This window comes from Ctenocephalides felis, unplaced genomic scaffold, assembly GCF_003426905.1.
Source record: "Ctenocephalides felis isolate EL2017-DRISC unplaced genomic scaffold, ASM342690v1 CF-g0.4_SCAFFOLD_00768, whole genome shotgun sequence".
NCBI classification, from domain to species: Eukaryota; Metazoa; Arthropoda; class Insecta; order Siphonaptera; family Pulicidae; genus Ctenocephalides; species Ctenocephalides felis.
Window position 1 is genome coordinate 16,751 of NW_020536922.1, and position 9,952 is coordinate 26,702.

At 43.7% G+C, this 9,952-nt stretch overlaps 48 non-coding genes across 48 annotated transcripts; all 48 read left to right on the forward strand.

Annotated features, from left to right (window-relative positions):
- The first annotated feature begins 2,217 nt into the window (after window positions 1-2,217).
- Window positions 2,218-2,289, forward strand: Trnaw-cca. Its single transcript has one exon. It is a non-coding gene; the product is annotated as a tRNA-Trp (tRNA).
- Window positions 2,290-2,358: 69 nt separating this feature from the next.
- Trnaw-cca lies at window positions 2,359-2,430 on the forward strand. Its single transcript has one exon. It is a non-coding gene; the product is annotated as a tRNA-Trp (tRNA).
- Window positions 2,431-2,501: 71 nt separating this feature from the next.
- Trnaw-cca lies at window positions 2,502-2,574 on the forward strand. The gene has a single exon. It is a non-coding gene; the product is annotated as a tRNA-Trp (tRNA).
- A 70-nt stretch (window positions 2,575-2,644) lies between these two features.
- Trnaw-cca lies at window positions 2,645-2,716 on the forward strand. Its single transcript has one exon. It is a non-coding gene; the product is annotated as a tRNA-Trp (tRNA).
- Window positions 2,717-2,786: 70 nt separating this feature from the next.
- Window positions 2,787-2,858, forward strand: Trnaw-cca. Its single transcript has one exon. It is a non-coding gene; the product is annotated as a tRNA-Trp (tRNA).
- A 68-nt stretch (window positions 2,859-2,926) lies between these two features.
- On the forward strand, window positions 2,927-2,998 carry Trnaw-cca. The gene has a single exon. It is a non-coding gene; the product is annotated as a tRNA-Trp (tRNA).
- A 70-nt stretch (window positions 2,999-3,068) lies between these two features.
- On the forward strand, window positions 3,069-3,140 carry Trnaw-cca. Its single transcript has one exon. It is a non-coding gene; the product is annotated as a tRNA-Trp (tRNA).
- A 72-nt stretch (window positions 3,141-3,212) lies between these two features.
- Trnaw-cca lies at window positions 3,213-3,284 on the forward strand. Its single transcript has one exon. It is a non-coding gene; the product is annotated as a tRNA-Trp (tRNA).
- Window positions 3,285-3,354: 70 nt separating this feature from the next.
- Trnaw-cca lies at window positions 3,355-3,426 on the forward strand. The gene has a single exon. It is a non-coding gene; the product is annotated as a tRNA-Trp (tRNA).
- A 66-nt stretch (window positions 3,427-3,492) lies between these two features.
- Window positions 3,493-3,563, forward strand: Trnaw-cca. The gene has a single exon. It is a non-coding gene; the product is annotated as a tRNA-Trp (tRNA).
- Window positions 3,564-3,629: 66 nt separating this feature from the next.
- Trnaw-cca lies at window positions 3,630-3,701 on the forward strand. Its single transcript has one exon. It is a non-coding gene; the product is annotated as a tRNA-Trp (tRNA).
- Window positions 3,702-3,770: 69 nt separating this feature from the next.
- Trnaw-cca lies at window positions 3,771-3,842 on the forward strand. Its single transcript has one exon. It is a non-coding gene; the product is annotated as a tRNA-Trp (tRNA).
- Window positions 3,843-3,911: 69 nt separating this feature from the next.
- Window positions 3,912-3,983, forward strand: Trnaw-cca. Its single transcript has one exon. It is a non-coding gene; the product is annotated as a tRNA-Trp (tRNA).
- A 70-nt stretch (window positions 3,984-4,053) lies between these two features.
- Trnaw-cca lies at window positions 4,054-4,125 on the forward strand. The gene has a single exon. It is a non-coding gene; the product is annotated as a tRNA-Trp (tRNA).
- A 165-nt stretch (window positions 4,126-4,290) lies between these two features.
- Trnaw-cca lies at window positions 4,291-4,362 on the forward strand. Its single transcript has one exon. It is a non-coding gene; the product is annotated as a tRNA-Trp (tRNA).
- A 73-nt stretch (window positions 4,363-4,435) lies between these two features.
- On the forward strand, window positions 4,436-4,507 carry Trnaw-cca. Its single transcript has one exon. It is a non-coding gene; the product is annotated as a tRNA-Trp (tRNA).
- Window positions 4,508-4,795: 288 nt separating this feature from the next.
- Window positions 4,796-4,867, forward strand: Trnaw-cca. Its single transcript has one exon. It is a non-coding gene; the product is annotated as a tRNA-Trp (tRNA).
- Window positions 4,868-4,944: 77 nt separating this feature from the next.
- On the forward strand, window positions 4,945-5,016 carry Trnaw-cca. The gene has a single exon. It is a non-coding gene; the product is annotated as a tRNA-Trp (tRNA).
- A 208-nt stretch (window positions 5,017-5,224) lies between these two features.
- Window positions 5,225-5,296, forward strand: Trnaw-cca. Its single transcript has one exon. It is a non-coding gene; the product is annotated as a tRNA-Trp (tRNA).
- Window positions 5,297-5,371: 75 nt separating this feature from the next.
- On the forward strand, window positions 5,372-5,444 carry Trnaw-cca. The gene has a single exon. It is a non-coding gene; the product is annotated as a tRNA-Trp (tRNA).
- Window positions 5,445-5,518: 74 nt separating this feature from the next.
- On the forward strand, window positions 5,519-5,592 carry Trnaw-cca. Its single transcript has one exon. It is a non-coding gene; the product is annotated as a tRNA-Trp (tRNA).
- A 74-nt stretch (window positions 5,593-5,666) lies between these two features.
- Trnaw-cca lies at window positions 5,667-5,739 on the forward strand. The gene has a single exon. It is a non-coding gene; the product is annotated as a tRNA-Trp (tRNA).
- A 72-nt stretch (window positions 5,740-5,811) lies between these two features.
- Window positions 5,812-5,884, forward strand: Trnaw-cca. Its single transcript has one exon. It is a non-coding gene; the product is annotated as a tRNA-Trp (tRNA).
- Window positions 5,885-5,953: 69 nt separating this feature from the next.
- On the forward strand, window positions 5,954-6,026 carry Trnaw-cca. Its single transcript has one exon. It is a non-coding gene; the product is annotated as a tRNA-Trp (tRNA).
- Window positions 6,027-6,097: 71 nt separating this feature from the next.
- Window positions 6,098-6,169, forward strand: Trnaw-cca. The gene has a single exon. It is a non-coding gene; the product is annotated as a tRNA-Trp (tRNA).
- A 72-nt stretch (window positions 6,170-6,241) lies between these two features.
- On the forward strand, window positions 6,242-6,313 carry Trnaw-cca. Its single transcript has one exon. It is a non-coding gene; the product is annotated as a tRNA-Trp (tRNA).
- A 70-nt stretch (window positions 6,314-6,383) lies between these two features.
- On the forward strand, window positions 6,384-6,455 carry Trnaw-cca. Its single transcript has one exon. It is a non-coding gene; the product is annotated as a tRNA-Trp (tRNA).
- A 222-nt stretch (window positions 6,456-6,677) lies between these two features.
- On the forward strand, window positions 6,678-6,749 carry Trnaw-cca. The gene has a single exon. It is a non-coding gene; the product is annotated as a tRNA-Trp (tRNA).
- Window positions 6,750-6,819: 70 nt separating this feature from the next.
- Trnaw-cca lies at window positions 6,820-6,891 on the forward strand. The gene has a single exon. It is a non-coding gene; the product is annotated as a tRNA-Trp (tRNA).
- Window positions 6,892-6,960: 69 nt separating this feature from the next.
- Trnaw-cca lies at window positions 6,961-7,032 on the forward strand. The gene has a single exon. It is a non-coding gene; the product is annotated as a tRNA-Trp (tRNA).
- A 70-nt stretch (window positions 7,033-7,102) lies between these two features.
- Trnal-cag lies at window positions 7,103-7,173 on the forward strand. The gene has a single exon. It is a non-coding gene; the product is annotated as a tRNA-Leu (tRNA).
- Window positions 7,174-7,243: 70 nt separating this feature from the next.
- On the forward strand, window positions 7,244-7,315 carry Trnaw-cca. The gene has a single exon. It is a non-coding gene; the product is annotated as a tRNA-Trp (tRNA).
- A 75-nt stretch (window positions 7,316-7,390) lies between these two features.
- Window positions 7,391-7,462, forward strand: Trnaw-cca. The gene has a single exon. It is a non-coding gene; the product is annotated as a tRNA-Trp (tRNA).
- Window positions 7,463-7,536: 74 nt separating this feature from the next.
- Window positions 7,537-7,611, forward strand: Trnaw-cca. Its single transcript has one exon. It is a non-coding gene; the product is annotated as a tRNA-Trp (tRNA).
- Window positions 7,612-7,682: 71 nt separating this feature from the next.
- Window positions 7,683-7,751, forward strand: Trnaw-cca. The gene has a single exon. It is a non-coding gene; the product is annotated as a tRNA-Trp (tRNA).
- A 285-nt stretch (window positions 7,752-8,036) lies between these two features.
- On the forward strand, window positions 8,037-8,108 carry Trnaw-cca. The gene has a single exon. It is a non-coding gene; the product is annotated as a tRNA-Trp (tRNA).
- A 71-nt stretch (window positions 8,109-8,179) lies between these two features.
- On the forward strand, window positions 8,180-8,251 carry Trnaw-cca. The gene has a single exon. It is a non-coding gene; the product is annotated as a tRNA-Trp (tRNA).
- Window positions 8,252-8,318: 67 nt separating this feature from the next.
- Trnaw-cca lies at window positions 8,319-8,390 on the forward strand. The gene has a single exon. It is a non-coding gene; the product is annotated as a tRNA-Trp (tRNA).
- A 72-nt stretch (window positions 8,391-8,462) lies between these two features.
- Window positions 8,463-8,534, forward strand: Trnaw-cca. The gene has a single exon. It is a non-coding gene; the product is annotated as a tRNA-Trp (tRNA).
- Window positions 8,535-8,603: 69 nt separating this feature from the next.
- Window positions 8,604-8,674, forward strand: Trnaw-cca. The gene has a single exon. It is a non-coding gene; the product is annotated as a tRNA-Trp (tRNA).
- Window positions 8,675-8,749: 75 nt separating this feature from the next.
- Window positions 8,750-8,821, forward strand: Trnaw-cca. Its single transcript has one exon. It is a non-coding gene; the product is annotated as a tRNA-Trp (tRNA).
- Window positions 8,822-8,894: 73 nt separating this feature from the next.
- On the forward strand, window positions 8,895-8,966 carry Trnaw-cca. The gene has a single exon. It is a non-coding gene; the product is annotated as a tRNA-Trp (tRNA).
- A 69-nt stretch (window positions 8,967-9,035) lies between these two features.
- Trnaw-cca lies at window positions 9,036-9,107 on the forward strand. Its single transcript has one exon. It is a non-coding gene; the product is annotated as a tRNA-Trp (tRNA).
- Window positions 9,108-9,176: 69 nt separating this feature from the next.
- On the forward strand, window positions 9,177-9,248 carry Trnaw-cca. Its single transcript has one exon. It is a non-coding gene; the product is annotated as a tRNA-Trp (tRNA).
- A 72-nt stretch (window positions 9,249-9,320) lies between these two features.
- Window positions 9,321-9,392, forward strand: Trnaw-cca. Its single transcript has one exon. It is a non-coding gene; the product is annotated as a tRNA-Trp (tRNA).
- Window positions 9,393-9,462: 70 nt separating this feature from the next.
- On the forward strand, window positions 9,463-9,534 carry Trnaw-cca. The gene has a single exon. It is a non-coding gene; the product is annotated as a tRNA-Trp (tRNA).
- Window positions 9,535-9,605: 71 nt separating this feature from the next.
- Trnaw-cca lies at window positions 9,606-9,677 on the forward strand. The gene has a single exon. It is a non-coding gene; the product is annotated as a tRNA-Trp (tRNA).
- A 73-nt stretch (window positions 9,678-9,750) lies between these two features.
- On the forward strand, window positions 9,751-9,823 carry Trnaw-cca. The gene has a single exon. It is a non-coding gene; the product is annotated as a tRNA-Trp (tRNA).
- The last annotated feature ends 129 nt before the right edge of the window (window positions 9,824-9,952 follow it).

Sequence of the window (9,952 nt, forward strand, 5' to 3'; positions counted from 1 at the left end):
TTATATTATGATTCAGAAAACATATGATTTTAGTATTTTGAGTTATATAATTATATGCATATATAAAGAAGAAATTGCAGTATGTCAGGTGTAAAGACGTATTGAAGATATTATTAAATTATTGTTTATTATTAGTAAGATATTGTGATAGATCTGAATAACATGGCAAATGTTTTTTTTAACATACATCCACTTAAAACTGGAATTTAGGTAAAATAATAATAATAGACGTAGCATAACATTTTATTTCATAGCTTAATAATAATTGTTAATTTTAACGAAAATTTTTGAAGATAAAGAAGGCCTAATCTCTTTCACATAAAGAGGTATCATTTATCACATTCAATGAATGAACTAGCACGCAAGCATTTTTCTCTCTTTTTTGTGGCTCCATTTATCTCATATTTATGTCAAAATGTTCACACATGCATTTATATAATTTGCTTGGTGTTTTAAAATGATTGTATATTGTAGAACGAGTTTTTAAACTAATACTCTGACTCCAATATTGAAATTTTTGCTCAAAATCTTGTGAAGTGTTACGGTACTATTGAAATATATTTACAATGATTGAAGATAAACTTTTTTTTTATTTTAATTTAATTTGTTTCACTATAATAAATTAAAAATCAGTATTTATTGCAGTGTTAATCAATGCAATTAACCAAGTAATTTAATATAATTTTATTAATTTTTAAACGCATCGTGTAACTTTGCACGTGCGTGCAAAAATATTTTTGCATTATAAAGTAATTAAGTACACATGAAGGGTACTTAATTAATACTTAATTAATATATGCTCTAAATGCGTATTAAGTAAAATACATATTAAGCAAGTTAAACCCACAAATAACATCAAGGCATTAACCGACACTATCATCGTTTTGCATTAGAATTTTATCTTTGAAAAGTTGGAACATATTTTTAACTTCACGTGGGACAAGTTAATGTAATCGTTCTAAAAATTGAAATTGACTAGTGGTGCAAGGCGTCGTGCCTTAGGGCAAATTGCTGGAACTTTTTGTACCGAAATTTATAAATTTTAAATGATTTTTTTAAAGCATTCGCACTGCGTAGTTATTTTAGAAGCAAAATATAAAAGAGCGTCACGACGCGTCGCACTCTAACTGTTTGCATTACGAATTTTGTACGGAATCCATAGGAATGTAAACAAAATTTGTAATCTATATTAAAATCTCTATAAAATATCTGATAATTTGATATGCATATGTCTAATGATTATTTTTGGCCGCCAAATGGCATTTATTACTTTTTTTTAATGGCTTTCGAAAGCAGCTAGAGCTGCCTTTCCATAAATTAAACCAATCTTTTATTATATTCATGCAAGTGATATGTCTTTTGAATCATTCATATCGGACCTTGCGTTCTCACAAAATTGCCATTCTTGTTACTTTTTAACCCGTATCATCTAAACAGCTGCACCTGCCTTTGCGAAAAAGTAATCAGCACGCACCCTATCAATACGAATCATATCTTTTTTGAAAAAATAATTCGAATTTTAATTTAAATTCTAGCTAAAATTCTAAAACTTACTTATATACTTGAAATAAATAATTTGAACTTTGCAATTTAGTTTATATATAATAATATCACATAAGAAGAGATTAGACAAGATTCTTCATTTTATCTTCCCTTATTAAGTTCTGCTCATTTACTTTTCATGTAAACTTATATAAACGTCATCGTCCAATTTATAAGCTCTTATATTTTGCCTAGAAAATACCAATAATGAGTGTTTAATTAATTACAGCAATAATGCTTAAGGCGCGATTCCATACATCACTAGTTCAATATATAATTAAATGTTTTATCTTTCAATTGTATCATACTCAAAAATCATTATTAATAATGGTTATTTATTTATAAATTATTGCTACACAATGCTTCTGAGTTTTATACAGTAACAATTCATATATATTTAAACTTTTACTTAACTACATATTTAATCCTCCGTCATACGCGTGAATATTATGACAAGACGTCGGATTATGAGTCCGAATCGGAATAACATCAAATTTTTAACGGATAAGTACTTATATGTAGAAAGAAATAATAAAAACGGGTATCTAGTGATAAGCAAAATATTTGAAGATTTGAACGTTGCGTGTTCAAATCACATCGGGGTCATTGGACTATTTTTGTGTGCACTAACTAGTGCTATTAGAAAATATGTTTTACTGGACCTTAGTGCCTGTGGGCCCTGTGGCGCAACGGTAGCGCGTCTGACTCCAGATCAGAAGGTTGCGTGTTCAAATCACGTCGGGGTCATTGGACTATTTTTGTGTGCACTAACTAGTGCTATTAAAAAAAATGTTTTACTGGACCTTAGTGCCCGTGGGCCCTGTGGCGCAACGGTAGCGCGTCTGACTCCAGATCAGAAGGTTGCGTGTTCAAATCACGTCGGGGTCATTGGGTTCATTTTGTGTGCACTAACTAGTGCTATTAGAGAAAATTGTTTTACTGGACCTTAGTGCCCGTGGGCCCTGTGGCGCAACGGTAGCGCGTCTGACTCCAGATCAGAAGGTTGCGTGTTCAAATCACGTCGTGGGGGCATTGGGTTCAGTTTGTGTGGCACTAACTAGTGCTTTAGAGAAAATTGTTTTACTGGACCTTAGTGCCCGTGGGCCCTGTGGCGCAACGGTAGCGCGTCTGACTCCAGATCAGAAGGTTGCGTGTTCAAATCACGTCGGGGTCATTGGGTTCATTTTGTGTGCACTAACTAGTGCTATTAGAGAAATTTGTTTTACTGGACCTTAGTGCCCGTGGGCCCTGTGGCGCAACGGTAGCGCGTCTGACTCCAGATCAGAAGGTTGCGTGTTCAAATCACGTCGGGGTCATTGGTTCATTTTGTGTGCACTAACTAGTGCTATTAGAGAAATTGTTTTTACTGGACCTTAGTGCCGTGGGCCCTGTGGCGCAACGGTAGCGCGTCTGACTCCAGATCAGAAGGTTGCGTGTTCAAATCACGTCGGGGTCATTGGGTTCATTTTGTGTGCACTAACTAGTGCTATTAGAGAAAATTGTTTTACTGGACCGTAGTGCCCGTGGGCCCTGTGGCGCAACGGTAGCGCGTCTGACTCCAGATCAGAAGGTTGCGTGTTCAAATCACGTCGGGGTCATTGGGCTATTTTTGTGTGCACTAATACTAGTGCTATTAGAAAAATATGTTTTACTGGACCTTAGTGCCCGTGGGCCCTGTGGCGCAACGGTAGCGCGTCTGACTCCAGATCAGAAGGTTGCGTGTTCAAATCACGTCGGGGTCATTGGGTTCATTTTGTGTGCACTAACTAGTGCTATTAGAAAAATATGTTTTACTGGACCTTAGTGCCCGTGGGCCCTGTGGCGCAACGGTAGCGCGTCTGACTCCAGATCAGAAGGTTGCGTGTTCAAATCACGTCGGGGTCATTGGGCTATTTTGTGCACTAACTAGTGCTATTAGAAAAATTGTTTTACTGGACCTTAGTGCCCGTGGGCCCTGTGGCGCAACGGTAGCGCGTCTGACTCCAGATCAGAGGTTGCGTGTTCAAATCACGTCGGGGTCATTGGTTCATTGTGTGCACTAACTAGTGCTATTAGAGAAAATTGTTTTACTGGACCTTAGTGCCGTGGGCCCTGTGGCGCAACGGTAGCGCGTCTGACTCCAGATCAGAAGGTTGCGTGTTCAAATCACGTCGGGGTCATTGGACTATTTTGTGTGCACTAACTAGTGCTATTAGAAAAATATGTTTAACTGGACCTTAGTGCCCGTGGGCCCTGTGGCGCAACGGTAGCGCGTCTGACTCCAGATCAGAAGGTTGCGTGTTCAAATCACGTCGGGGTCATTGGACTATTTTTGTGTGCAATAACTAGTGCTATTAGAAAATATGTTTTACTGGACCTTAGTACCCGTGGGCCCTGTGGCGCAACGGTAGCGCGTCTGACTCCAGATCAGAAGGTTGCGTGTTCAAATCACGTCGGGGTCATTGGACTATTTTTGTGTGCACTAACTAGTGCTATTAGAAAAAATTGTTTTACTGGACCTTAGTGCCCGTGGGCCCTGTGGCGCAACGGTAGCGCGTCTGACTCCAGATCAGAAGGTTGCGTGTTCAAATCACGTCGGGGTCATTGGGTTCATTTTGTGTGCACTAACTAGTGCTATTAGAGAAAATTGTTTTACTGGACAGAAGGTTGCGTGTTCAAATCACGTCGGGGTCATTGGACTATTTTTGTGTGCAGTAACATAACTAGTGCTATTAGAAAAATATGTTTTACTGGACCTTAGTGCCCGTGGGCCCTGTGGCGCAACGGTAGCGCGTCTGACTCCAGATCAGAAGGTTGCGTGTTCAAATCACGTCGGGGTCATTGGACTATTTTTGTGTGCAGTACATAACTAGTGCTATTAAAAAATATGTTTTACTGGACCTTAGTGCCCGTGGGCCCTGTGGCGCAACGGTAGCGCGTCTGACTCCAGATCAGAAGGTTGCGTGTTCAAATCACGTCGGGGTCATTGGACTATACTTGTGTGCACTAACTAGTGCTATTAGAAAAATATGTTTTACTGGACCTTAGTGCCCGTGGGCCCTGTGGCGCAACGCGAGTAGCGCGTCTGACTCCAGATCAGAAGGTGCGTGTTCAAATCACGTCGTGGTCATTGGACTATTTTTGTGTGCACTAACTAGTGCTATTAGAAAAATGTTGCGTGTTCAAATCACGTCGGGGTCATTGGACTATTTTGTGTGCAGTAACATAACTAGTGCTATTAGAAAAATATGTTTTACTGGACCTTAGGGCCGTGGGCCCTGTGGCGCAACGGTAGCGCGTCTGACTCCAGATCAGAAGGTTGCGTGTTCAAATCACGTCGGGGTCATTGGGTTCATTTTGTGTGCGTGAGTAACATAACTAGTGCTATTAGAAAAATATGTTTTACTGGACCTTAGTTCCCGTGGGCCTGTGGCGCAACGGTAGCGCGTCTGACTCCAGATCAGAAGGTTGCGTGTTCAAATCACGTCGGGGTCATTGGGCTATTTTTGTGTGCACTAACTAGTGCTATTAGAAAAATATGTTTACTGGACCTTAGTGCCCGTGGGCCCTGTGCGCAACGGTAGCGCGTCTGACTCCAGATCAGAAGGTTGCGTGTTCAAATCACGTCGGGGTCATGGACTATTTCTGTGTGCACTAACTAGTGCTATTAGAAAAAATGTTTTACTGGACCTTAGTGCCCGTGGGCCCTGTGGCGCAACGGTAGCGCGTCTGACTCCAGATCAGAAGGTTGCGTGTTCAAATCACGTCGGGGTCATTGGACTATTTTTGTGTGCAGTAATATAACTAGTGCTATTAGAAAAATATGTTTTACTGGACCTTAGTGCCCGTGGGCCCTGTGGCGCAACGGTTAGCGCGTCTGACTCCAGATCAGAAGGTTGCGTGTTCAAGTCACGTCGGGGTCATTGGACTATTTTTGTGTGCAGTAATATAACTAGTGCTATTAGAAAAATATGTTTTACTGGACCTTAGTGCCGTGGGCCCTGTGGCGCAACGGGGTAGCGCGTCTGACTCCAGATCAGAAGGTTGCGTGTTCAAATCACGTCGGGGTCATTGGACTATTTTTGTGTGCAGTAACATACTAGTGCTATTAGAAAAATATGTTTTACTGGACCTTAGTGCCCGTGGGCCCTGTGGCGCAACGGGTAGCGCGTCTGACTCCAGATCAGAAGGTTGCGTGTTCAAATCACGTCGGGGTCATTGGACTATTTTTGTGTGCAGTACATAACTAGTGATTATTAAAAAATGTTTTACTGGACCTTAGTGCCCGTGGGCCCTGTGGCGCAACGGGTAGCGCGTCTGACTCCAGATCAGAAGGTTGCGTGTTCAAATCACGTCGGGGTCATTGGACTATTTTTGTGTGCACTAACTAGTGCTATTAGAAAAATATGTTTTACTGGACCTTAGTGCTCGTGGCCCTGTGGCGCAACGGTTAGCGCGTCTGACTCCAGATCAGAAGGTTGCGTGTTCAAATCACGTCGGGGTCATTGGATATTTTTGTGTGCAGTAACATAACTAGTGCTATTAGAAAAATTGTTACTGGACCTTGGTACCCGTGAGCCCTGTGGCGCAACGGTAGCGCGTCTGACTCCAGATCAGAAGGTTGCGTGTTCAAATCACGTCGGGGTCATTGGACTAATTTTGTGTGCAGTAACATAACTAGTGCTATAAAAAAATGTTTTACTGGACCTTAGTGCTCGTGGGCCCTGTGGCGCAAAGGTAGCACGTCTGACTCCAGATCAGAAGGTTGCGTGTTCAAATCACGTCGGGGTCATTGGGTTCATTTTGTGTGCACTAACTAGTGCTATTAGAGAAAATTGTTTTACTGGACCTTAGTGCCCGTTGGCCCTGTGGCGCAACGGTAGCGCGTCTGACTCCAGATCAGAAGGTTGCGTGTTCAAATCACGTCGGGGTCATTGGGCTATTTTTGTGTGCAGTAACATAACTAGTGCTATTAGAAAAATATGTTTTACTGGACCTTAGTGCCCGTGGGCCCTGTGGCGCAACGGTAGCGCGTCTGACTCTAGATCAGAAGGTTGCGTGTTCAAATCACGTCGGGGTCGTTGGGCTATTTTTGTGTGCAGTAACATAACTAGTGCTATTAGAAAAATATGTTTTACTGAACCTTAGTGCCCGTGGGCCCTGTGGCGCAACGGTAGCGCGTCTGACTCCAGATCAGAAGGTTGCGTGTTCAAATCACGTCGGGGTCATTGGGTTCATTTTGTGTGCACTAACTAGTGCTATCAGAAAAAATTGTTTAACTAGGCCGTAGTGCTCGTGGACCCTGTGGCGCAACGGTAGCGCGTCTGACTCCAGATCAGAAGGTTGCGTGTTCAAATCACGTCGGGGTCATTGGACTATTTTTGTGTGCACTAACTAGTGCTATTAGAGAAAATGTTTTACTGGACCTTAGTGCTCGTGGGCCCTGTGGCGCAACGGTAGCGCGTCTGACTCCAGATCAGAAGGTTGCGTGTTCAAATCACGTCGGGGTCATTGGGTTCATTTTGTGTGCACTAACTAGTGCTATTAGAAAAAATTGTTTTACTGGACCTTAATGCCCGTGGGCCCTGTGGCGCAACGGTTAGCGCGTCTGACCAGATCAGAAGGTTGCGTGTTCAAATCACGTCGGGGTCATTGGGTTCATTTTGTGTGCACAACCTGTGGCAATTAGAGAAAATTGTTTTACTGGACCTTAGTGCCCGTGGGCCCTGTGGCGCAACGGTAGCGCGTCTGACTCCAGATCAGAAGGTTGCGTGTTCAAATCACGTCGGGGTCATTGGACTATTTTTGTGTGCAGTAACATAACTAGTGCTATTAGAAAAATATGTTTTACTGGACCTTAGTGCCCGTGGGCCCTGTGGCGCAACGGTAGCGCGTCTGACTCCAGATCAGAAGGTTGCGTGTTCAAATCACGTCGGGGTCATGGGACTATTTTGTGTGCAGTAACATAACTAGTGCTATTAGAAAAATATGTTTTACTGGACCTTAGTGCCCGTGGGCCCTGTGGCGCAACGGTATTAGCGCGTCTGACTCCAGATCAGAAGGTTGCGTGTTCAAATCACGTCGGGGTCATTGGACTTATTTTGTGTGCACTAACTAGTGCTATTAGAAAAATATGTTTTACTGGACCTTAGTGCCGTGGGCCCTGTGGCGCAACGGTAGCGCGTCTGACTCCAGATCAGAAGGTTGCGTGTTCAAATCACGTCGTGGGATTGGACTATTTTTGGGTGCACTAACTAGTGCTATTAGAAAAGTTGCGTGTTCAAATCACGTCGGGGTCATTGGACTATTTTTGTGTGCAGTAACATAACTAGTGCTATTAGAAAATATGTTTTACTGGACCTTAGTGCCCGTGGGCCCTGTGGCGCAACGGTAGCGTCTGACTCCAGAAGAAGGTTGCGTGTTCAAATCACGTCGGGGTCATTGGGTTCATTTTGTGTGCAGTAACAAACTAGTGCTATTAGAAAAATATGTTTTACTGGACCTTAGTGCCCGTGGGCCCTGTGGCGCAACGGTAGCGCGTCTGACTCCAGATCAGAAGGTTGCGTGTTCAAATCACGTCGGGGTCATTGGGCTATTTTTTGTGTGCACTAACTAGTGCTATTAGAAAAATAGTTTTACTGGACCTTAGTGCCCGTGGGCCTGTGTGGCGCAACGGTAGCGCGTCTGACTCCAGATCAGAAGGTTGCGTGTTCAAATCACGTCGGGGTCATTGGACTATTTTGTGTGCACTAACTAGTGCTATTAGAAAAATTGTTTACTGGACCTTAGTGCCCGTGGGCCCTGTGGCGCAACGGTAGCGCGTCTGACTCCAGATCAGAAGGTTGCGTGTTCAAATCACGTCGGGGTCATTGGACTATTTTTGTGTGCAGTAACTAACTAGTGCTATTAGAAAAATATGTTTACTGGACCTTAGTGCCGTGGGCCCTGTGGCGCAACGGTAGCGCGTCTGACTCCAGATCAGAAGGTTGCGTGTTCAAATCACGTCGGGGTCATTGGACTATTTTTGTGTGTAATAACTAGTGCTATTAGAAAAATATGTTTTACTGGACCTTAGTGCCCGTGGGCCTGTGGCGCAACGGTAGCGCGTCTGACTCCAGATCAGAAGGTGCGTGTTCAAATCACGTCGGGGTCATTGGGACTATTTTTGTGTGCAGTAACATAACTAGTGCTATTAGAAAATATGTTTTACTGGACCTTAGTGCCCGTGGGCCCTGTGGCGCAACGGTAGCGCGTCTGACTCCAGATCAGAAGGTTGCGTGTTCAAATCACGTCGGGGTCATTGGACTATTTTGTGTGCAGTAACATAACTAGTGCTATTAGAAAAATATGTTTTACTGGACCTTAGTGCCGTGGGCCCTGTGGCGCAACGGTAGCGCGTCTGACTCCAGATCAGAAGGTTGCGTGTTCAAATCACGTCGGGGTCATTGGTCTATTTTGTGTGCACTAACTAGTGCTATTAGAAAAATATGTTTTACTGGACCTTAGTGCTCGTGGGCCCTGTGGCGCAACGGTAGCGCGTCTGACTCCAGATCAGAAGGTTGCGTGTTCAAATCACGTCGGGGTCATTGGACTATTTTTGGGCAGTAACATAACTGTGCTATTAGAAAAATATGTTTACTGGACCTTAGTACCGTGGGCCTGTGGCGCAACGGTAGCGCGTCTGACTCCAGATCAGAAGGTTGCGTGTTCAAATCACGTCGGGGTCATTGGACTATTTTGTGTGCAGTAACATAACTAGTGTATTAGAAAAAATGTTTTACTGGACCTTAGTGCCCGTGGGCCCTGTGGCGCAACGGTAGCGCGTTTGACTCCAGATCAGAAGGTTGCGTGTTCAAATCACGTCGGGGTCATTGGGTTATTTTGTGTGCACTAACTAGTGCTATTAGAGAAAATTGTTTTTACTGGACCTTAGTGCCCGTGGGCCCTGTGGCGCAACGGTAGCGCGTCTGACTCCAGATCAGAAGGTTGCGTGTTCAAATCACGTCGGGGTCATTGGGTATTTGTGTGCAGTAACATAACTAGTGCTATTAGAAAAATATGTTTTACTGGACCTTAGTGCCGTGGGCCCTGTGGCGCAACGGTAGCGCGTCTGACTCCAGATCAGAAGGTTGCGTGTTCAAATCACGTCGGGGTCATTGGACTATTTTTGTGTGCAGTAACATAACTAGTGCTATTAGAAAATATGTTTACTGAACCTTAGTGCTCGTGGGCCCTGTGGCGCAACGGTTAGCGCGTCTGACTCCAGATCAGAAGGTTGCGTGTTCAAATCACGTCGGGGTCATTGGGTTCATTTGTGTGCACTAACTAGTGCTATTAGAAAAATTGTTTTACTGGACCTTAGTGCTCGTGGGCCCTGTGGCGCAACGGTAGCGCGTCTGACTCCAGATCAGAAGGTTGCGTGTTCAAATCA